This window comes from Dreissena polymorpha, chromosome 2 (assembly GCF_020536995.1).
Source record: "Dreissena polymorpha isolate Duluth1 chromosome 2, UMN_Dpol_1.0, whole genome shotgun sequence".
NCBI classification, from domain to species: Eukaryota; Metazoa; Mollusca; class Bivalvia; order Myida; family Dreissenidae; genus Dreissena; species Dreissena polymorpha.
Window position 1 is genome coordinate 59,994,020 of NC_068356.1, and position 26,075 is coordinate 60,020,094.

The 26,075-nt window shown below is 32.7% G+C and overlaps 2 long non-coding RNA genes across 2 annotated transcripts in view; both read right to left on the bottom strand.

Moving 5' to 3' along the window:
- Positions 1–3,066, bottom strand: part of LOC127867251 (uncharacterized) — a 33,706-nt gene extending 30,640 nt beyond the window's left edge. Inside the window, exon 1 of the long non-coding RNA XR_008043402.1 lies at positions 2,929–3,066. This is a non-coding gene — a long non-coding RNA (uncharacterized LOC127867251). The remainder of the gene's footprint in view (positions 1–2,928) is intronic.
- A 10,444-nt stretch (positions 3,067–13,510) lies between these two features.
- LOC127867228 (uncharacterized) lies at positions 13,511–25,763 on the bottom strand. Its single transcript, XR_008043375.1, has 5 exons — positions 25,673–25,763; positions 23,677–23,743; positions 23,489–23,547; positions 17,462–17,560; positions 13,511–16,498 (listed from the first exon to the last, which is right to left on the bottom strand). It is a non-coding gene; the product is annotated as an uncharacterized LOC127867228 (long non-coding RNA).
- Between the last annotated feature and the right edge of the window lie 312 nt (positions 25,764–26,075).

The following is a 26,075-nucleotide window of genomic DNA, read 5'->3' on the forward strand; positions in this document are numbered from 1 at the left end:
CAACAGATTCCTCTTGTTCACCTTCATGCACCGAAACTATGGCCGAAATGCAGCCTAGACAACCACTGTCTACCGTCGAACAAGTTGATCTTGATGTTCGCCCCACCCAGTCACTTCACCAGAAAATGTCTTTCTCTAGTTCGAACAACTTTGCCTCACTTTGGTGCCACTTTCAACATTCAAAATGTAAATGTATATAATTAGCTTAAATCCAAGTAATATTTGTTATTTCGTCACGAATAACCACATATTATAACAAAGAAGCAAATATTGTGCACCTCGTGATCGACTCGATAGTTTGATATCGAAAGTGAATTGTGTGTGGTGTTAGGCTACGTTGTAAACAAATGTAGTTCCTTGTATATAACAACTTAATGTCATATTGATATCATAAAACTTAAAGATTTGCAATTCAATATGATTAAAATTGTATTTAATAACGCTCGGCACTTTGTTACAGAACGATATTCTGATTAAAAAAATGATTATTTGATCAGCGGTTATTTATGGAACGCGGAGTAATACACCTGACCTTGGTTACACTACAGTCATTATCAAAGTACGACAAACACTCATGAAAACTTATTTTGTTTAAATAAAAAAAGTTTACTGAATAAAAAGTGGGATAAATAGAATAATAGGTTAGTGTTGATTATAGATCAGGTTTATCATGCTCGGCACGAAAACGAAAAAGCAGTCGCCAAGGCTCGTGCTTTTTGTTTTCTAAGCCTCGCATGATAAACCTGATCTATAATCAACACTAACCTATTATTCTCTATGTAAAAATCGGCACTTAACGTTTGGTCAGACAAGAGCCGACCTAGCATTTCTACGAGTTCGAGAAGTGTTTTCTTGTAGTTTATGTTGGCAAGTAGCCGTTCGTGGTCATTTTTCGTCACGAGGCATCCTTTCTCAACAAAATGGTATATAGTTTACGTAAATCGACCGCAATTTAGGCACTAAATGACTTAAAAATGTTGATGTAGGGGATTTTTACCTGAAGATGCCCTGAAGAGCTATGCGAAACGCGTTGGCTAAATCAATATATATTTAAAATCCCAGACACGTGTTTTTACTTTTATTATATAATATTCACAATCTGGATTATAACATTTTACTTATATAACTATAACTATAACTATAACTATATATATATATATATATATATATATATATATATATATATATATATATATATATATATATATATATATATATATATATATATTCAAACATTTAAACATTTTGTAGAATCGGAACATACAACATTTTACACTTGTACAAAACAGATATAAAAATGTTGTATGTAAGCATTTAAAAAATTCTCTGTTAAACAAATGAGCTGAATAATCAACACGTGCAACATTTCAGGTGATGAATAATATTGGCGGTCTTTCCGTTCCATAATCCTGTGGTCTGGCCGAAACTTCCATCAAGATTCACAGACTTTGACATGTATTAAATTAGCCATATCATGAATATTATATACAAACCTTTTTTGTATTAATGATTAAATCAATCAGTATTAGATTATAGCTGTTTATTCTGTATTACAACTTTATGTTGTATTAACTTGTGTACATACAGACACACAGAATATCATGTATATGTATTTTGTTTTAAAATTGATAAGTTGGCTCAACTTTGTCCCATATCCAAGTATTAACTATATATGTATTAAAATATGGCTAGTTAATAGTTGATATTGCATGGACCTGAATATTATGCATATTCCACACATTCATGTGTAAAATTTGTAAATTGTGAACACCAGTGATAGTAATACCTGTTTTATTTCGAACTTGATTCAACAATGCAGAGTTTAAAGTACAATATTGTCAGTATTTACTATGATTTAGTAAGACAATGTGTTATAGCGAGTAAATGGTAATTCTTAAGATACAAGATAAAGAATGACAGTATGGTTTCAATAACAACAAAGGTTAATTGATTCATACTTTGTTGGTGTACATATGTTTTAAATGTTGCAATGTTAATTTGATAAAAGTGAAGGATTTCCAAATCATATGACATGAAAAAAAATCTTTCGAAAGTTTTATTACTTTCAATTTAAATGTACAGACTATCAATGGGAGCATAATATTGTTTTAAAACATTAAGATTACCATTTGAAAAAAATACTATGTTGAAAATATTCTGTGTAAGTTTACATAGTTCTGGGATGTTTATAATTCACTTGGAGAGGAAATGTAGTATCGTATCATGTTAGGAGCAATTGTCTAAGGGAAGTAATTCTGTTATACTATTACAAGGATTATTGTTATAGTTGCATCCCCTGATATGAACATGTATAGAGGGCGCTTATTAAAATGTGGAAACCTTCAATGGTGTGTCGTTGTGATTTGGTAGTCATTATAATCTAAGTAATCGGCATCGAGCCGGGTTCTACACTACACTAATCTAGACCAACTCTCATCGAATATGGAAAATCTGCCATTATACCAGGCTACAAATGATAGAGATTGGTTGTAGCCACTCTCGTACAAAGTGTACCAGTTATTATGCCCCCGAAGGAGGGCATATAGTGATCGCTTTTTTTACCTTTGACCTTGACCTTCCACCACTCAAAATGTTTTTTTTGTTACCCGTTGTTTATTAAAATGCATACACATACACGTCTTTAAAAAAAAGAAATTCGATTATGTACATAGATATTGACAATACAGTTTGGTCGCCAGTAACGGATCACGTCCGGTTCATATGTACATAGTCGAAATATCCTTTTTTTTAAGCAGACATTATGTCGGAAGAATTTTATTCATTAAGTATGTGTATGCATAATAATAAACAACGGGTAACTTTAAAAAAATATATATATATAAAATAAGTAAATAAATAAAAACAATGCCATCGAGCGCCTGTGGCAAATATCAGTTCACTTTCTAATGAAAAACATTTACCACTTACCGATAGACAAGTTGGTAATCCGCTTTTTCACTTTACTTTCCACATTCGGTTATTCCCTTGTAACATTTATTTTTCCTTACTTTGAAAATTATTTTAAATATAACTTCGTTATACGCGCAGACCATAGTTCTTCTTGAATGCTCTGAGCTTTTATGAGTACATACGTACAGCTCATACCCGGAGGGTCAATAGCTGGGAGTTGGATTATTGCAACTAGCGCAGACCACAAACTCACTGCAGCGCGTGTGTGTGTTTCATGTGTTACTAGCTACGAGTAGTGGTTGCGTTTCATAAACAATTTTCTAAGAGATGTTTTCATTGGCTATGCGTAAATACGAACTCGATATCAGTGCATAGGCATACATGTACATGGCCATCAGTATTTTGGATATATTTGGGATCCCAGAATGAGAGATTCACTAATCGATATCAGTGCATGCCCATCAGTATTTTTGGATATATTTGGGATCCCAGAATGAGAGATTCACTAAGTCATGTCATACATCTCGGTCACGTGTGTGTACACACCGGTCTTTTAAGCGGCCCATCCCACACCCAATCTGAATATATATCAATATGTCAATTTTATTGTAAATAATGAATATTGACAATAAAATTGATAGTGAATGGATGATATTGAAGACACCGTCAATGCATTGATGAAAATCAGAGATCTCAAATATTTATTGACGCATTGTCAATTTTCTTTCTTGTTTGAATGAAGTACAGATGAACAAAATATTGAAAATATTTGTGTACACTTGAGGGCAAAAAAGGTTCTGTCAATATTATTGAGTCAATAATATTGACAATCATAATGTGTGTGGATGGGCCGCTTTGACTGCCAATAATGTAGTGACGTCACCATCTATGTATAGAATGTCATGAACCTCTCCTAGCAGAGTTTTCATTCGTGCCTATATTTATTTATTTACATTCTAGGTCAAACGCAACAGGTCGGGCTACCGTAACCTCGTGAAGAGGCCAGTAGGACCTGTAAATAAACTCTGAAACACACACGGTCAAACGCATATAACAATATCACAATACATAAAAACATAGTTACACCAATGTCATTCTGACAGCTGTAGTCATTAAATAATATATAAATATTTAAATAAATTAAATATATATATTATAACAAGTTTACAAATTAGTTACCAATTGAAATGCTATATTTGACCTATGGATAACCCATTAAGCTATAAAAGCTTATTTCCAAACAAGAGCACCGCCTTGCGGGTGCAGACCGCTCATCTATTTTCTTTTTAAAGGTGAAGGGACTATCATTTTCAATCATCAAGGAGGGAGGGGTGGAGTGAAAAGGGGTGTATTGTGTGGGGGCGTGGACATTTATTACATTATCTTCCAAAAATGCGGAAAAAAAATGCAAAAAAAAAATTCGGGAAGGGGGGGTGGGAGGGGGGATTCTTGGGTGCGATGGTTGGACGGTATTTCAAACATAAAATAATAAAAATAAATATTTGTGTTTTTTAACCGTTTCAAAAAAATGGGGGGGGGGGGGTATAGTGTGAGGGTGTGGTGGTCATTTGTGAGATGATCTTAAAAAAAAATTAGGGGGGGGGGGAGGGGGGGGTGGGGGTATTCTTGGGTGCGATGGTTGGACGGTATTTCAATCATAAAATAATAAAAATAAATATTTGTGTTTTTTAACCGTTTCAAACAAAAAAATTGGGGGGGTGGGTGGGTGGGGGGTATAGTATAGTGTGAGGGTGTGGTGGTCATTTGTGAGATGATCTTAAAAAAAATAGGGGGGGGGAATTCGGAGGGGGGGAGGGGGGTGGGGGGTATTCTTGGGTGCGATGGTTGGACGGTATTTCACACATAAAATAATAAAAATAAATATTTGTGTTTTTTAACCGTTTTAAGAAAAAATTGGGGGGTGGGGTGGGGAGTATAGTATAGTGTGAGGGTGTGGTGGTCATTTGTGAGATGATCTTAAAAAAAAAATTAGGGGGGAGGATACGGGGGGGGTATAGTATAGTGTGAGGGTGTGGTGGTCATTTGTGAGATGATCTTAAAAAAAAAATTAGGGGGGGTGGGGGTATAGTATAGTGTGAGGGTGTGGTGGTCATTTGTTTGATGATCTTCAAAAAATAAAAAATAGGGGGGGGGGATTCGGGGGGGGAATGGGGGGTATTCTTGGGTGCGATGGTTGGACGGTATTTCAAACATAAAATAATAAATATAAATATTTTTGTTTTTTAACCGTTTCAAAAATAAACCAATTTGGGGGGGTGGGGGTGGGGGGTATAGTATAGTGTGAGGGTGGTGGTGGTCATTTGTGAGATGATTTTTAAAAAAAAAAAAAAAAAATAGGGGGGGATTCGGGGGGGGGGAAATCTGGGGGGGAGGGGGAGGGCACGGGGGATGGTTTGGATGGAGTCTATCGTGGTATGTCAGGTAAGAGTAGTTTTGTCAAAGTATCAACCAAATCTAATCATAAATAAAGAAGTTATGGCATTTTTAGCAAAATTTAATAATTTGACCTTGAGAGTCAAGGTCATTCAAAGGTCAAGGTAAAATTCAACTTGCCAGGAACAGTAACCTCATGATAGCATGAAAGTATTTGAAGTTTGAAAGCAATAGCCTTGATACTTTAGAAGTAAAGTGGATCGAAACACAACATTTAACCATATATTCAAAGTTACTAAGTAAAAAAAAGGCCATAATTCCGTAAAAATGACAACCAGAGTTATGCAACTTGTCCTTTTACTGTACCCTTATGAAAGTTTGCGAGTGTTCCAAGTATGAAAGCAATATCTATGATAGTTTAGGGGTAAAGTGGGCCAAAACACAAAACTTAACAAAATTTTCAATTTTCTAAGTATAAAGGGCCCATAATTCCGTCCAAATGCCAGTCAGAGTAACATAACTTTGCCTGCACAGTCCCCTAATGATAGTTAATAAGTGTTGCAAGTATGAAAGCAATAGCTTTGATACTGTAGGAATTAAGTGGACCTAAACACAAAACTTAACCAAATTTTCAATTTTCTAAGTATAAAAAGGGCACATAATTCTGTCAAAATGCCAGTCAGAGTTACATTACTTTACCTGCACAGTCCCCTTATGATAGTTAGTAAGTGTTGCAAGTATGAAAGCAAAAGCTTAAATACTTAAGGAATAAAATGGACCTAAACACAAAACTTAACAAAAAATTTCAATTTTCTAAGTATAAAAACAAGAGCACCGCATAACGGTTGCCACGCTCGGCTGCGAAAGCATGTCAGAATATTTTTTTGAGGTCACAGTGACCTTGACCTTTGACCTAGTGACCCAAAAATGGTTGTGGCGTGTAGAACTCTTCAAGGTGCATCTACATTTGAAGTTTCAAAGTTGTAGGTGGAAGCACTTTGATTTTAGAGCCTATGTTAAATTTTTATATTAGTGGTCACATTGTTCTTGACCTTTGACCTAGTGACCCAAAAATGGGTGTGGCATGTAGAACTCATCAAGGTGCATCTACATATGAAGTTTCAAAGTTGTAAGTGGAAGCACTTTGACTTTAGAGCCTATGTTAAAGTTTTATATTAGAGGTCACAGTGACCTTGACCTATGACCTAGTGACCCAAAAATGGGTGTGGCGTGTAGAACTCATCAAGGTGCATCTACATATGAAGTTTCGAAGTAGTAGGTGGAATCACTTTGATTTTAGAGCCAATGTTAAGGTTTTAGCACGACGCCTACGGCGGACCGCTAACGGCAGACGACGAGCTGGCTATGACAATACCTCGGGTTTTCTCCGAAAACAGCCGAGCTAAAAAATGTATAACATTACCAATCATGAGGCTTAACTAAATAAATACTGCAAATATGAAATCATTTCAATTCAAATAGTATTTATCACAGATTCCGATTGTTTCTATATCACAGTCATATTCTTATATCAATAATACATATATATGTTCTCACTTCTCTCAGTTTGTTTGTCTTGTAGGTGTTTCTTAACCATTCTTTTAAATTTGTCAATATTTTCCACTTTTTTGATGTCCTCTGGAAGGGAATACAAGTCTGTAGACCCAGAGTTTTTGAACGTGTTTTTGAAATAAGCATTTGTCACAGTTGGTATTATGAAATTACTTTTACCAGATCTTGATGATTTTTCAAAGTTCTTGCTGAGATAGGAAGGACATTTTCCATAATAAATGTTATGCATATAACTTAAATTGTTTCACTCTGTTTTCCACATTTAACATTTTCAATTGTACAAAATCATCATTGGTAATGGAGGTTTTTGGTTCGTAATCTTTAATAAATCTGATTTTATTAGATTTTATTTTGCATTATTTGTGATTTTTAGCATAGGTGCGTTTACGCACCTATGCTTATGGTATATACCACATTTCGAAAATCCACATCTATCGGTTACCCATTATGAAGCCTTACCTGATCAAAAATCAGACGAAATATCTATTTAATTTAGTATATGGTCATTTTTACAATTTTTTTTGGAAACGTTTTTCTAACGTTTTTTTCCAAGAATATTGCTGACACCGTTTTTAGTGAATTTTTCTAAGACCGTTTTGTGTCAAAAAATCTTCTTATAACCTAAAACAAATTTCGTTCGTAAAACAATTCTATCTGCACTATAAATCTCAAACTCCTACGCAGTGGCCTCCCTTATACGAGAAGTTACTGACCGGGCGAAGCAAGGGAAGTAACTGCTGTGAGGAGTTTCTATAAAAGTCTGCATTCAGAAATCTGTATTCAGAACTCAATCTGTTGTGCACGTCTGCATCTAACGCTTACCAAAAGTTTTACGACAAATTCTTGACGCAGACGAATAGGGTAGCGTCTTTTTCGGCGTAAGCTGCATAAGCCAGCTTTTCACCTTAGCCTGACCTTTGTAAGTGTCCAATAAATTTCCAATAAAATTTCCCGCGGCTAGGTACGAATGAATACACTTCATTTATTCCATTGGCTGATTTGAGTATACCACCAGAACATTGGAAACATATCCGCGTCTTTGTAACACTGTTTTACTGTATGAAACAATTTTATCTCGAATGAAAAGGCTTAATAGATAGAACAGTTTTACACTCAATTCTCGACATCAATACAGTTTGTGCGTACACCTTTTATTTTCAGAGTATTACCAGCGCAAGAGCGTTTATACTTAAAAGGCTATGTTCTCATATTTAGTACTTACTTCCTTATTCCTGTCAACATGTTAACATGTAAAAGTATAAAGAGCAGCGGAAGCGAGGCCTCACTTTAAAGCATTGCATTTCAACCCGCGAGGTATATCGGGTCAACTCGCGGACATTCAGAGTTTATATACAGGTCATCACCGGAGTTGGCGGCCAGTAAAATAATCGTTATATAATAAAGACGCTATCCGTGAACTAGGTGACCTGGAATTTTCTTTAGACCAGAAATATGTTAAATGAAGATATTCAGCAATATAATTATGGTATGTAAATAATAGATTCTTAATGTGTTTTCAACAATACAATGATAAATATTATTGTTGATAAATTTAACAATAATTATTCGTCCATATTGCCTAATGTACTAAAGTGATATTATGAGCATGTAACAGTTTATAGGTGTCTATCGCAACCGTTGATTATTTTTGATGTTTCTACTTCATATACACTTATATTAATTAATGCAGCATCATCATACTAAAACAATATACCAGAAAGAGAAAAATAATGCATTTGAATATCAACCGTACTTTCGTTTGATAACTGATCATGCGTTAACGAGTTGAACCTAAATTTAGTTTTAGTGCAGATTTGTTCATTCGACACACAGACACGAAATTGTTTTACGGATCATTTCAGCTTACAGGACTGGGTGGGTCACGTAAGAATATCGAATATAAAATATATTTTATATAAACAACTGGTAGCAAGGTGAGTTGCAGATAATTAATCAGTAACCACATTTTAACTAACTATTTTGACCTGTTAATTCTTTTCAGCTCAATTCAACAGTGCAAAATGCCCATAATATCACTTTAAGCATTAGCACGATGATAATTGATACTGTTAATAATCGAATCAAATAGCAATGCCCGACAAACCACTAAAACAGGTTTGTTCGAAGAACGCGCCTATAAATACGGATACTTCTCGTGTGGCCGGTTGACTCATATGTTTAAATTTCACTTCCATTCTTCTTTTGGTTTTCTGTTTTGTATCTATAGGTTTATGACCAGCAATATGTTATAATGTAAAATAAGCCGCGAAAACTCCCCGTAACATCCCGTACTGCGTGTGATGACATTCGCTATACTTGATCTCATTCATTAAACTATTTACGCCGTATATCTTTTTTAAAGATATTTCTTGTTTCATTTGTGAAAAGAATAGTTCGATACAGATCTGTCCGTGCTTAAATTTTGAAAGGCTTGGGTAATTATTTTTCATAAGCGTTTCAAACACTGATGTAAATGGAAAGATTATCTATTTAAATAGTCGGTAATTGTTTGAAATTATTGATTTGAGAAATTCGCGGATGGCGATATCGAACTACATTATACCACGTGACGCCATTCTTCCCTGTATCTTGCACCTATGCTTTTAACGCCATCGGCGCTCTCGTTTCGTTTGAGCTTATTCAAACTATGGAACCAAGATGAACAACAATAATCAAAATGACATCGTAAAAGAGCTGAACTTTAAAGTTTTCTAGAATTAAAATCTAAACAAGTTTTGTGTCAGTATACAAATTTAAGTTTTGCATTTACTTTAGAAACAATGTTATTTGCAATATTATCACCAGAAAGAGTACATATCAACAATCTGAAGGCCCAAATACTTAACCTTTTTCACATTTTTTGTATTACTGGAGACATTTTCAGTTTGCTTACTTTGCGTATTGGCCCAAACATAATATACTCTGTTTTGCCGAGATGTAGAGACAACTTGTTATCCACTAGCCATTCAGAACAACATTCTAAAACATTACAAAGCTTCTGGGATATAAAAACAGGACTAAATAAAATTGTACTATCATTAGCGTATAAAATAAGTTTGCATTCTTTGTCTATGCTTATAATCATATCGCCTCAACATACAATGAATGTAATGAACCGCAGTGTAAGAGAGTGGGTAACTTCGTCATCGTAAATCAAAGCGCTTAAGGCACTAAAGTTGTTTGCAGCCGAGCGTTGGCACCCACTATGCGGTGATCTTGTTGAAAATAATTATTCTCCACATTATTCCCCCTCTCCCCACCCAAAAAAAAAAGTTGTTTTTTTTACATGGTAAAAAACACAAATGTTTATTTTTATTATTTCATTTTTGAAAGACCGTCCAACCATCCCACCCAAGCTATTGCTATCAAACTTAAAATATAATCTTATTAGTTTGTTTTATGTCTTTACAAATTTTTAATAGATTGTGAAAAATATACATGAACTCAGAATCGTCTATAATGTACCACTTCTTTAAAACATAAGCGATTAATATGTTTCAATTATGGTCCTCTTCCAGTTAGAATATGACTATATTACCTTGACCTTATTGAATATGAACAATATTCCCATGATGGCTTACTGTCAAGCACTCGAAAAGTCGAGCGCGCTGTCTTCTGACAGCTTTTGTTACAACAGAATTTAAAATTGTCTCCCATTTATTAATTCAATGAGCATCATCAATTTTCAAGATGATATTGAAATGGATATTCTTTTATATATTGCTATTGGAAAAAAACTATGCATCTATGTAAACACGCAGAAGAAGACATGTTACACCGTAAATTAAATACATTCACCTCATCATTATGTTTCAAATAAGAAAAGTATCATTTTAACTCTTAATTTGTTTCCATTTACCGGTACTCACATTATAAGACTGTCAAATATACCTGTTCAGTGTTAAATAACCCCTTCTAATAACCCCAAATTTGGGCCTATTACATATGCACTCGCACATCAAACAAGTGATTTCTTTACATTCATTTGTAGAAAAACTAACCAAGGATTTATCAACAATTTTTTCATGACATATTTCTTATTATTAACACAGTAATGAGTAAATCAAGAAAACCCTATATTTTGTCCCACAAATACACGCGTACCAGTATGTATACAAATATATTAAATCTGTTATTGGACTGTCTGACTTCCATGGTGTAACTGGCTAACATATCCACTGATTCAGTGGAAGATCTAGGTTCAAATCCTAGTGAAGGTGACAAGATGTTTGCAGATTAAATATTCTTACATTTCTATGAGTATTGCTCGTCATTTAATTATTTTCGGCTGTAGTATAATATGTAAACAAATGCATCCAGACAGATATACAATTAGGAGAAATACAAAGCGTTTTTTGTTTTGTTTGGGTTTTTTTGCCGGTTATAGATAATGTTTATTTCATATCAGATCCAGAAGGCCAATAGTTATAACAGTATATCAGTCATATTATGGCTGTAAATAAACCTACCAACAATTCTTTTTTGATGGTTTAGCTGTTATAATGCACATACTTTTGCCACCAAATAACAACTGTCTAACTTCAATGCGAGACAGTGGGCGTAGGACAATCGAAATAATTTTATGTAAAATCACCAGCAATAAATAAACAATTCAAATACTCTTTTAACAAGGTTTTATTTAAATACATATACAGTTTGTTATGTGCACTATACCGAACTTTATAATCAGAACAATTTAACAAACCCTAACAATTTAAAAATGTAAAATATACTCGTGAGGTAATCTCATAAAATAAAAACAAGATGTGTTTGTGAAACATAATGTCCCCCTATATGACGTTTGACCTTGAAGGATGACTTGACTTTGACCCTTCACCACTCAAAATGTGCAGCTCCATGAGATACACACGCATTTCAAATATAAGATTGCTAGTTTCAATATTGCAGAAGTGACATTACATGAACAATTTTGACCCATATATTTGACCTTAAAGGATGACCATGACCTTTCACCACTCAAATTGTGCTGCTCCATGAGATACACATGCATGTCAAATATCAAGTTGCTATCTTCAATATTGCAAAAGTATTCATAAAATAAGCGATTTGGGCCACATATATGACCTTTCACCACTCAAAATGTGCAGCTCCATGAGATACACATGCATGCCAAATATCAAGTTGCTATCTTCAATATTGCAAAAGTATTCATAAAATAAGCGATTTGAGTCACATATATTTGACCTCTGACCTTGAAGGATGACCTTGACCTTTCACCACTCAAAATGTGCAGCTCAATGAGATACACATGTATGCCAAATATCAAGTTGCTTTCTTCAATATTGCAAAAGTATTCATAAAATGAGCGATTTTGGCCACATATATTTGACCTCTGACCTTGAAGGATGACCTTGACCTTTCACCACTCAAAACGTGCAGCTCCATGAGATACACATGCATGCCAAATATCAAGTTGCTATATTCAATATAGCAAAAGTTATTGCAAAATGTTAAAGTTGGCGCAAACAGACCAACACACCAACCAACCAACCAACAGACAGGGCAAAAACAATATGTCCCCCACTACTATAGTGGGGGACATAAAAAAAAGGTAAATGTATCAATGTACATAAAAATATTTAAACGTTCATATTTGCAGTGTGTTGGTAGTTAAGGTTTTACTTATGAATTCAAATGCATGGAGCGATTACATTATTTGTTTTCTTTTTTTGTAATGCATCAATTAAAGTAACATTAGACGCATCTAACAGTATATGCTATGTTTATAGGTGTCTATCGCAACCGTTGTTTATTTTTGGTGTTTTCACTTCATATATACGTATATTTGTTAATGCAACATCCACATAATAAAATAATATCCCAGAAAGAGAAAAATAATGCATTTGAATATCAACAGTCAAATTCGCCAACATGTTTATCATGCATGTACGATGTGAATCTAAATTTAGTTTAAGTGCAGATTCGTTCATACGACACAATTTTGTTTTTTGCGGATCATTTTAATTTCCTGCAACAATATCTATTCATACGACACACGAACACTAACTCTGATCCTAATAAAAAGACAGTTCCCCTCGGCTTAGAGGACTGGGACAGTTATGTAAAATATCGAATATAACATATATTTTTTAAAACAACTGTTGGCAAGATGAGTTGCAGATAATTGGTCAGTTATCACATTTAAACGAACCCTTTCGACCTGTTAATTCTTTTCAGCTCAATTCAACCGTGAAAAATGCCCTTAATTTCACTTTAAATACAAACTTTAATCAAGAGATGCGTTTGTCAGAAACACAATGCCCCCTACTTCGCCGCATTGTAATTAAATTTCTATTTATCATTTGGCAGGTATAGAAATCATCTCCCTTTAAAGGTTATTACTTCCCTTGAATTTTGTCCAATCCAACTGGGGGGGGGGGGGCGGGGAGGTTCTCACCGTCAATTATGACCATGTCAGACATTACTGACAACCAAAACCTGTGGTTTAAAAGAGATCATAGCCAGAGTTTTTTTGTTTTTTTCTTTTTCATAGCCAGAGTTGATCATGTATCTATGGACATAAGTCCACAGGTATGTAATGAACATCAAAGAAATTCAAATTATATCATTTAAAATAAAAAAATGAAAAATTAATCATTTGGGTTATAAATAATCAAAATAATAAATCTGTACAGTAACTGTGAAAAGAACTTCAATTCTTGGTAAGGAAATATATAATATGATATTTATAATTATATAAATTACTTCCCTTGAAAATAATTGTCTGTAACAAATCTCTATTTTTAGTAGCAAATAATTAAAAGCCACTACCGTGACTGTAGATTCACCACTCAAAATGTGCAGCTCCATGAGATACACATGCATGCAAAATATATAAAGTGGCTATGTTCAATATTGAATATTTTTCTCCTTTTTTAAAGCTTATTACTTCCCTTAAATCTGTATTTTTTACCGTAGACCGTAAAGGATGACATTGACCTTTTACCACAATGTGTTTGTCAGAAACACAATGCTGCCTACTGCATGATTTTACTACTCAAAATGTGCAGCTCCATGAGATGCATATGCATGCCAAATATCAAGTTGCTATCTTGAATAATTCAAAAGTTATGGCCAACGGTAAAAGTTTTTTTTCGGACGGACAGACAGACACACTGACTGACGGACAGTTCAACTGCTATATGCCACCCTACCGGGGGCATAAAAAGATTAACAAATGTAATATAATAAGGTATAAGGTACCTTTGATATACCCCTTTAAATCAACACATTTAATAACGTCTAACTTCAACTAAAGAAAAAAATTATTTCCAAGCTAAAGGATTGAAAACAAGTAATGGTGGTGCGTGCAAAAATTCAGGATCAGTAATCCGGGAGTTATCAATTTCTGGGTTGTCAATAAAGGCATGTTTAGAATAATAGTATCAGTAGTCATCAGTATGACAATATTGCACTCAAAATTGTTAAAATTGTCAGTCCAACTAATGTTGATATTTTCTAAATGCATAGTTCTTATTTACAATGATTGTAAGAAAACTAACAAGTAATACTGTAAAGTCACTGAATTTGCAACAACTAAAAAAATACAATACATATGTAATAATATAATGATTCAACATTTATTCGAAACACTACCTGTAAATTATCTTTGTCTATTCAAACATAAAAAAAATCCGAAAAAAAAGTCAGATGAATGAACAAATATACACAAATATACATCTCATCAATGTGTACCACTTTACTTATACGAAGCAAGATTAATAAAAGATTATTAACATATATATAAGCAACAAAACAGTCGTCGAATCTTTTTTTAAATCTTTAAACATACAATTTCAACATACTTTCAATTTGAGGATTTGGAAAATACAATACAACGTATATATATTGCACCTGAAAGTAGTTTCAAAACAAACACTAGTCAGAGAGTAAAACTCATTTAACTACATTTAACATATACTATAGAATAAATATTTATTATACACAACATATATGTGTAGTTGATTCTCACCTTTAACAGTGAACAACATGATGCATGGTGGTTCACAGTGTTATCAACTATTTCTTATGCATCACTTAAACAATATGGGATATTTGAACAGATATTACATAAAACTGAAGAATTTTATACACAATTTTATTTTAGTTCAGTGTTACAGTGTATCTCCAGAGAATCATATTATTGTATTTCATACTGCTGTTAAATTTACAATTAAAATAAATAGGTTTGTAATTACTTTTTGAAAATGTCAAAAGAGCATTGTCATAAATCAATGGGAAAGCAAACCATAAGGGCCCTTGAGGGCCATGTCATGCTCACCAGAGGTTTTGAAACCTAACTAGAATTTGACCCACACAGAAATGGCCAGATTTGACTGTATGTGTAAGGACAGAATATTCTTTTTGGACGTCACTTACTTCACACAAATGTTTGGACATTACTGTTTCTGAGGACACATTTTTGCATTAAGTTTATACCTTTGAGTAACGTGACCTTGGTTCAAGCTTCATAATATTAGTTTATATCACAAAAAAATATTCTTAGAAGGATAATGTGTGATGTAAAACAAACAAAAAGGAAACAACCGTACTATGTTTTTTAAGCGGAGATTTCAAAAGTAATTTCTGAAATCAAGTAAAGCCCAAGGCGGTTATAATATTAACAATAGTTGTTAAGGTGGCTAAATGACGTTACATACTAACAATGAAACATCAAGGCCTTGCGGCTCTAAAGTACAATGATTCAAATCATGTTCATGTAAACCCTGTAAGGATCTATACACCATCTCATTCACCAACACAAAAAACAGGCACTCGAACAATTTGAACAACTTTGAGAGCAGAACACCCACAAATCATTCAATTGATGTGAGGTGAAAATCTCCCATATCATTTAGGTGCGGTTTCAATTAAAATTTCATGTCAGACAGGATGCATCTACAGACTGAAGGAAAGATTACAAAAAGTGATCACAAAACGTACCCACGGGCATCGTGTGTTAAGGTAAGCTAAAATGTTTTATCTATCTTTACCTTTAGTTCAAACTTATTTTGCACTAGGGCATCACTAGTGTTCATAAATTAAAAACACGAGCAGTAATATTTGCATGATGAGTTTGTGTCAGGAAATTACATTTTGCAAAAAGAACTAGGGTAAGTTACTAATGACTAGTACTGTACATGAAAAGCTCACTATCTGCATACTCCACGCTCAAATGAACTAAAATCAACCTGATCAAAACAAAAGCTCTGTCTATCTAGAAATTCCTGGCTGTAGCTAAGGACATGTCTGTTACAGTTGATTTTGGTCTTCTTTCGATAATGCTCTTCCATCCCATGATTCTCTGCAACATATGGCAGTTGCAAACTTCCACCCAAGGGAGATAAATCATGCTGACTATCATCTCAAGAGTAAACATCCCTAAAACTGTTGTCCCCCTTTGTAGGACTAAAACCTCTCATTTGGAAATCCATGTGGAGTTGTTTTTGAAGCTCATGTCTGAGATGTTTTGTAGTTTAGACGATGCAAGTCTGGCAAGAGAGGATTTTGTGTACATAGTGGGAATTCTCTGGGTCGTTAGTGTTGTCACGGAGAGATTTGCAGATTTGCTCACATCCGGATACAATGTTCATACAGGGACCTGCGTACGGAAAAAAGAAACCGAGATTAAAAGAGCCAATCATTATTATAGCATCAATTCATCAAACACCCTTTTGGTTGTTTTGTTGTGGATGTTTCAAATAATTAAACAGTATTTCAGTTATATAATGGCAGTTAGTTAACCTAATCACACTTTTCAATAGTAAACTAAATGTAGTCAATAACAAAATCTAAGTTGTTTACAAGAACTAACATAGCTGCTTGTCAGCAAAATAAGTTTCTTATTCAACAAAGTGCCAAAAAAACAGTTTACCAATCAACAATTCCCAAGAACATTGTGGCTTTAAGTCACATTGAAGGGTCTTGTTCACACATTGTGAAACTTTCAGTTCTCCAACTTCTTGTAACAGATTAAACAATAACAGAACACTGCACATCCAGGAGCAAATTTACACTAATTATGTTGGCTCATTCTAAAAATACATTTTTAAAAATAAATAATCATCATTTTAAAGTTTCAAATAAGCGTAAACAATGACAGTCAGTATAGCCAAGTGGTTAAGACAAATCTAAAAGACACCGGTTTCAGCCCTTTCAATGCATCAATTTTTTTGTTCTTCGTAATATTCTTGTAATTATAATGGAGCTCCACAGGTCCATGTTTAGATCAAGCAATTTAAGGCAATTATTTAGACATTCCTCCATCTGTGAACAAATCTCTTCAATGTGACCAGAAACATTGTCATGAAGTAGGTTGCGATCAAAAGAAAAACGTTGGACTAAAAAAGAAATAACACAGAATATGTATGAAAACATAATGTTAAGGCAAATTGTCATTAAAGTCCCAAATCATACAAATATAAGTTGTCCTCCAACTTTAAAATTAATACATATACTTAAACTGATATACCCCACAATCTTAAAAGATCATGGGATGCATAAGAGCAGGATTTTTAACTGTTTATCAAACATTCAAAACATGTTCCTTATGTGTTCATTATACCAAATACAGCCTTCTGTATTTCTGACTCCTCTGATGACAGTTCTTTCCCCTGATCTATAAACTCATCTTTGGTTGCAAGGCACTCCAAGGCATAACTGGCTGTAAACACATGAGAACATCTTTAAAAACAATTTAGTATATACATATAGACAATCTTACTAAAATAATTGTAAACAAGACTATTGCCAAGCAATATATGTCCCCTACCGGTGAAACTCCACTATTTTCAGATTTTTTTTATGTTTTTATATATTTGTTTTTTTTTTTTTTTTTTTTTTTTTTTCCTATTATTTTTTTTATTTTTTTTATTCAATATCATACATATAATGTAAACATGTATATGGTCACACAACACAGTGATTGTTTAAAGCAATACAGTTCAGACATGTTATACAAGATATGCTCATATATATATATATATATATACACATATATATATATATATATATATATATATATATATAATTTTATTTTTTTAGAGAGAAAAGAAAAGAACAACAGAGGAATAGTTATGAAAAATGATGAGTTGTAAAAAGTCGGAAGAAAGCATACTGTATTTGTGTGATTTGTTTTTTTCTTTACAATGATCTTGTCAGATTGAAAAAAAATATATATATAGACATAAACAAAACTATTTTAGAAAGATAAACTAACATCAGAGTGAAAATGTATATAAGTGGACAAAACATTATGAGAATTTAATCCGATTCCATTTTTGTTCAAAGATTTGTAATGTGTCATTACTGAGGGCTATTTCTTTCTCAATCTGGATTTTTAGTTTAAGACTATGGACAAAACAATTAAAATTTGGTACTTGTTTTTTGTACTTCATGTTTAAGATAAAATATTTCATCAATATAACCATAAAATTCACAATATTATTACCGTCTATTGATTTCAATGAGTTAATTCCGAAACTTAAATTTAAGAAAGATAGTTTAACGTTTAGTTGCTGTTGTTCAAGAAAGGATGTTAATTGATTCCAAATAGGTTGGATGTGTTTGCACTCCCAAAAAAGATGTTCTATAGTTTCAATGTTTTCACTGCAGAAGTCACACAGATTTGAGTTAGATAATTTGCATTTATAGAGATATTTATTTGTAGCTATAATTCTATGGATGTATTTATATTGAAAATTTCTCAGTGTGCTTTCAATAGTTGCTTTATATGGCATGGTAAATATGTGTTTCCAATTAAGTTCATTTTCTCCAAAAAGGACTTGCCATTTATTTTGGATTTTGGAGTTTTCCGTAGGGTTTTTAATTTGTAGTTTGTAAAATATTTTATTTGTTTTGTTTTTTCTTCCAAGTATGTTTTCTACAAATATTGTTTGAGTACATGGTGTATTATTTGTATTGATTTCAGATTTAATATGTATGGGTATGCTTTTGATTAGTGTGTAGTATTTCAGAAAATTATTTGAAGGTATTCCGTATATGTAGCATATATTATCAAAAGAGTAGAAATCCTTAATTCTGTAGTCATATAATTGGTCGACATATTTAATGCTTCGTTCAAACCAATCTTTATAGAAAAACGTCTTATTGTTTGAAGTTATGTCTTTATTGTTCCATAAAATTGTTTTACTGCTGGTTTGGGTTTCTAAGTTATGAGTGACATCACTCCACGCTGATAGAACATCAGACAGAAATATGTTTTCATTTGCAATTTCATGTAAGATAGTATTGCTGATGTTACATTCAAAGAGTAAGGAGTCACCATATTTTTTTAGGATTTTCTGGTAGAATAATTTCCATTTACTCGTATTGGTATTATCTAGGTATCTTTTAACCCAGCTGCATTTGATTGCATTCAAGAATGAGTCAATGTTCGTTAATTGGATACCTCCATTTTCTACAGATTGAATTAACTGAGTTCTTTTTATTTTATCAGGCTTACCGTCCCATATGAAATTAAATATTGCTGATTTTATATCGTTAATAACATCATTTGGTGGATTTGGGAGAACTGTTAATACATATATTAATTTAGGAAGTGCAAACGTTTTTAATACTGTGTTTTTTCCGATTAGTGTAAGTTTACGATGATGCCATGATTTTAAGCAGTTTTTAAAATTCTGTAATTTAGGTAGTATGTTTTTAAGAACTGTATCCTTTTCATTATTTGTGAAAGTAATTCCTAACGTTGTGGCTTCATCGGATGTCCAATTAAATTTCATTTCTTTTTTATATAGAACATTACTTTGTTTTAATTTACCTACTCGTAGCACGGTACATTTACTTTTGTTTAGTTTAAGACCCGATGTCATTCCGTAAAGGGTTAGCGACTCTATTAGGTTATGGAAAGAATCGTAATTGTCGTTTAAAAAGTAGGTGGCGTCGTCAGCAAATAGGGATTGTTTGATTTCTTCGTCAGGTTCTAGTGATATGCCTTTTATGTGTTTATTTGATTGGATGTGATGTGATAGATACTCGATGCAAATAATAAATAGCGATGATGAGAGTGGACATCCTTGTCGAACCCCTCTTTCGATGTTAAAACTGTTTGAAAAGAAGCCATTGTTAATGATTATACTATTAATATCGGTATAGAATAGTTTGACCCATTGAATGAGACTTTCACCAAAGTTCATATTTTCTAAGCAGGAGAACATAAATGAATGATCAAGCGAATCGAATGCCTTTTCAAAGTCTGCAAAGAATATTAGACCAGAACTATTTGAATTGTTGAAATAGTTTATGCATTCTTGGATAAGACGAACGTTTTCACCAATGTAGCGTCCTTTTATGAAACCAGATTGAGATTTTGAAATAATTGATGGTAATATTTTTTTTATTCTGTTTGCTATACTTTTAGTTGCAATTTTATAATCATTGTTAAGTAAACTAATCGGGCGCCAGTTTGATAAGGATTCTAAGTTTTTTCCAGGTTTTGGAATAAGTGATATAATACCTTGTTTTTGTAGCGTAGTTAAGTTTTCGTTGTTAAATGAATAGTTAAGTGAATTAATTAGATGTGTTTTTATATCATTCCAGAATATTTTATAAAATTCGATTGTGATGCCATCTGATCCTGGGCTTTTGTTATTTTGCATTTCTTTTAGGGCTAATCCACATTCATATTCATTAAGTAATCCGTCGCACAGTTGTTTTTCCTCCTGGTTTAAAGCGTGATGTGTATTTTTAAAGAGGGTGTTATTTTCAACATTTTTTCGTTTATAGAGGGTTTCGAAAAATAAACGTTGTTCTTCTAGTATTTGAGTTCTGTTTGTTATATCTTTGCCATTGACTACTAATTTGTGTACAGTTTTTTGTTCACTTCTACGTTTTTCAATGTTTGCGAAATATTTTGTGTTTTTTTCATTGTGTTCAACATGATGAGCACGCGCTCTAAGTATTATTCCATTGAGATGTGTATGATAGATGCCATCTAATATTTGTTTTTTTAATGTTATTTCATTTTCAATGTCGGTGGTATCATTTGTGTTTGTTTGATGCAATTGTTTTTCAAGTGTTTCAATGGTTTTGATGGTTTCAGTTTCAAGTTTGTGTGTTTCTTTTTGTTTAAATGATGTGTATCTAATTGTTGCGTTACGTATATTTCCTTTAATTACTTCCCATAAGGTGTTTGGGTTTGCATCTTTATTATTTTGAACTGTATTTAATATTTCCTGTTTTATTTGTATTTGATATTGTGTATCTAATAAGACGCTGTTGTTAATTTTAAAGTATCCTGGGCCTCTTTCAGGTTGTATATTGTGCAGTTTAAGTTCAACTAGAGAGTGGTCAGTCATAAATCCTGGTTTTATGTTACATGTGTCAATAATGTTGCAAAGAGTTTCAGATATTAAAAAATAGTCTAATCTACAAAATATTGTTGGTTTTGTGTTTGAGTGCCAGGTGAATTTGCTTTCGTTTGGATATATTGTACGCCAGATGTCTATCATATTGTAGTTTTCAATTATGTTATTTAAACTATTTCTATTTTTAGGATGAGTATAAAGGTTTCCATTCTTTTTGTCTAATAATGGGTTAAGAACAGTATTAAAATCACCACCGATTATAATGTTTTTATCTTGGTTATTAATTATGAAGGATTGTAATGTTTCGTAGAATGTGGAATCATCTATGTTAGGGCCGTAAACATTGATTAATGTTAATTCTGTTTCGTGTATTTTGATATCTATACTTGCTTGTCTGCCAATTATTATTTCGTTAAAGTTATTGACTGTGATCCCTATATTATTTTTTATCAGAAAGGCAATGCCTTGTTTATTAGTATGTTGTCCACTAAGATAGATGTCTCCGTCCCATTCATCTTTTAAGGTTTGTGCTAAAGTATGTGTCAAGTGACTTTCTTGTAGTAGGCATATACTATATTTTTTTTCGTCTAACCATTTGAAGATTTTAATGCGTTTGTCTTTATTTTTTAGCCCTTTTACGTTCAGAGTGCATAATTTAATCATTTAAAGAGAGGGAGGGTGTGTAAATATTATTATGTGGGTTTGTCCAGTAAGTTTCTATTTTAAAGATGTCCATACATACATACAAAAATAGAAAGCAAAAATTAGAGATACAAAAATATGAATATTCTATAGACATGAAGAAGTGAGAAGAAATAATCACAGAAGTGAGAAGAAAACACAATATAAAACTTGTCCCCAGTAGAGACATACAAAAAAGGTCAGTAAAATACAACATGTGAATATACAAAAACAAGCAAATGTGCTAATGCGAGGTAAATTGCCCTAAGTATAAGAAATAAATTATATGTATCTAATGTTCAATTATATACAATGATTTCTCAGATGCATACGTATAACTAATTTGCAGGATAAATTTTAGCAATTCATTATTTATTTTATGTTGTTTTATTGTGTTAGTTATATTTATTATAAATACGTATATACATTCTTATACACACATTTATATATATACTTATATGTGCAATCATTTTAAAAATAATTATTTATTTAAACATTATAATGCTTTAACTATAAGAGTTGGTTCAGTAAACCGCCTTTTAAAATGACATTACTTTGATGTTACTACCCCGTGTACATTTATTCTCGGGGACCACAGAAAAATTTCGAGGGTTAACAGTATATCTGTATATAAAACCACAGTTTCTGTCCTTAATAACATTTGAGATTAATACCTTAAAATCATACGTTACACAAAAACGGAATGCTCGTGCAGGAACTACTGCTTGCCGTGAATGAAACATGGTTTCGTCATTTGTCATGTTTAATATTGCACAAAAACAAAATGGTTGGAAAAGTGTAAGATAAAAATATCGGGTAACTGATGAAAATGCTGATCGATATCTCTATTTTACGAGCGTTATTTTACGTAATTTACATGATACCATCTTATCATTATCCATTCGTATTATAAACGAAGACATTTTCGTTGCAACACCATATATATATATAATAGTGTTCTCATTTACTGCAGTCAATACACAATTCATTTGATATTCAACCAAACAAACAGGCATTGAAAATTTAACACAAACATACAATGTAAACATATGTCCATTATATATTTGTTGCCATAGCAACCAGAATTCTTGACGTAGGAACACAATGAAATGATGTGCATAATCTCCATATTGCCATCTGTCCATGTTTCAAGTTTCATGAACAAATATGAAGAACTTTTAAAGTTATCGCAAGACTCAGAAAAAAGAAAAGTGTGACGGACAGACTGACAGACAGACTGACTGACGCACAGAGCGCAAACCATAAGTCCCCTCCGGTGTCACCGGTAGGGGACAATAAATATAGTGTTTGCTTAACATTCAAAATCTGTACATAAGTTATTGCATTGATGAGTTTAAGTAAGTTTCATCAAAGAAGGTACACAATAAATGGAATATTTTATTGTTGTAGTGTTAGGGTGTTTGTACACTGACACCATAAACGTGCGCTATACAAACAATTGGAACACCACAGTCATGTAATATTTGTTATAAATTCAAAGTATTTACAGTACTTGTTAAAAGAAAAAACATTTTGCAAATTTGCTGGCCAAGCATGTAAATAACTGGTAACAACATTTTTACCTCTTGTTAAACACTACATTCAAAGTTGTTTTCTTCTTCACAAACGTTAACTGGCCGATCTTGAAAAAAGAAGAAAAAAGGATTTGTTTGTGTTCAAGTTTAAATAGGAAAATCTATGTAAACAGGAATATTCCACCAAAAGTAGGATTTGTATAAATACTTAACATAACTTTGGAATTTTACGTTACCGATTACTTCTTATCACAGGCAACTGCTCATCTTTAAGACGTGTGAACTGGATGTATGGTCATCAACCTTAAAAATATTCTTTATTGAAAACACACTCAATGAAACAAGAAACAACCAAACCCTAATAGCCTGTTAGGATATAGGATATACATGTATACAAGTAATAAGTGACTAGCATATTTTGGGTAAGTTTGATGAATTTTCAATAAAACCTGTAAGAGCGGAAAGTCGTCTGCCCATCCATCCACGAAGGGTGATCTTATAATATTTCCTGTCAAGAAGTATAAAAAGGAAATTTAAATGGTTTTTTTTATTGCAATTCAGGAATATTATAATTTTTTTTTCATCATCTGCCAAGTGCCCAAAACTGAAAAGATTTTATAAAGCTAAAACAACAGCTTTAAAACAACCATTGAGTCTTTATTGCTTCATGGTGGGGAGTTTTTAAGGTTAATATTTTACTGAGATAATGTCAACATTAGGTATTTCCATGGTAAAAAGGAGAAATAGCACTAAAATTAAATTAAAAATGAATAAAAAAAGATCTTATACACCATCAACAGAAACAATACATGAAGTTGATATAATTTTAAATAATTGGAAATTAATGACACAAAAATAAATAAATATCTTGATTATTTGGAAGCACTGATCAAATTATTTCAATGCAAACAATGTAAGTTTCACCACAAATAAATTCAAAATAAATAAGTGGTGACTTTGTGCAACCCCAAGAATTTTAACAATATTAATAATGTCTGACCATGCACTTGCAAACAGATGTACACATTTTTTAAAGTGAGGGAGTTGAATGGGAACATTTATTTAAGATGGTTTTGTACTTGATTTGGGCTTCAAAAGACAGATTCCATCATGTAAGGACACTCATTACCAAGAATCAATTGATATTGGCAGAGAGAGATGTTTCCTTTCAGATTTAACAAGTAGGTTGCGAGTGTTTGTTGGTAAAGAATAGCCAGGCAGCATACATTAAATACCACCAGAATAGCTGACCTGCTAGAAGACAGGGTTAGAGTATAAATAGATGATTATTCTTTGAAGAGCAAATTTCCAGCCTTCAGTAATGACTTCAAACAGTTGCTTTCAAAATATACAACTTAACAAGCTACTTAAATAACAAAACAATTATGTTATGATCAATCTACTTAACTTTTTTACATTTTCCCAAAAGAAGTTAGAAAAAAGCTGTTATGAAAATCACAAGCACTCTGCATAAGTTGCTCCCCCCCCCCCGACCAGCTACTACCAAAACCCTCAAAATTGTCCATTTGTTATATGGACAAATATACAGACATTTGTTATACGAATTCAATGTGAATGACTGTCCAACCAAATTATGCAAGCTTGCAATGTATTTTCATTGTAGCCAGATCGATTCAAGGAAATGTTTTTGCAAGTTTGCAGTTGGATGACTGCTTTATGATAGACTTATGCGAAGAGGCATTGATATATTCATATAGAATGAAGTCTTCTGCGTTGTTTGATACCAAGAGTTTGCAAATCAGTTGAAAATTGATGGAGTAGTGATCTTCTGATATTGGCTGGTGTCACATATATGTATGTAAACAAATATTAACGAAATTTTTTTGTTTTTATATTTTTTATAGCAAATTGACCATTTTGAGGGTTTTGGGAGGGGGTAGCAGCTTGGGGGAGCAACTAATGCTGTGTGACTGTGATGAAAACGCTATGAATAATGTAACAGCAAAACATACAATTTTCTGTGGTGATATACGTTAAATCAAGTATTCTGAAATAAATTTACAAATAACGATTAACATCAATAACAAATTCTGAAGTCACTACTATTCGACACTGGTTTCTAATTGAATCAACTTCCGAATTATATACTGTCCGAAACGCAAGCACAAAACCAAGTATAATTGTTTGGTCATAATGTCCTTGTTTTATCAAAAACAAAAAGTATTAATTACTCAAGGATATGATTTCTTGAATACTACACGATCGTTTTACCTTTAAATTGCAATTAAAACAAAGAATTAGGTCTAAAAAGAACACCATTCATAAAGTTCTTAAAAGTGATCTCCCCTGATTAATTGTCACTGGGTGTCAGACTATTCATTCCCAAGACAATTCACGCCCAGGACAATTCACCCCCAGACTTTGATTTCATTGGACAATTCACCCCCGAAGACAATTCACCCCAAGACAATTCACCCCCGTATTTTTTATATGAGATTTTTTATAATTTGCTTTGGTCATATTTGAAAATAAGTTGGGGACGATTGAACTTTACCGGTATGTACAAAAGAGTGGAATTTTAAGCGTATAATTGTATCGTTGCTAAGCGTGCAACACCGAACACCTTACGCAACACCTAATAATCCTTTTTATCCCATATATGTCCTTAGTATCG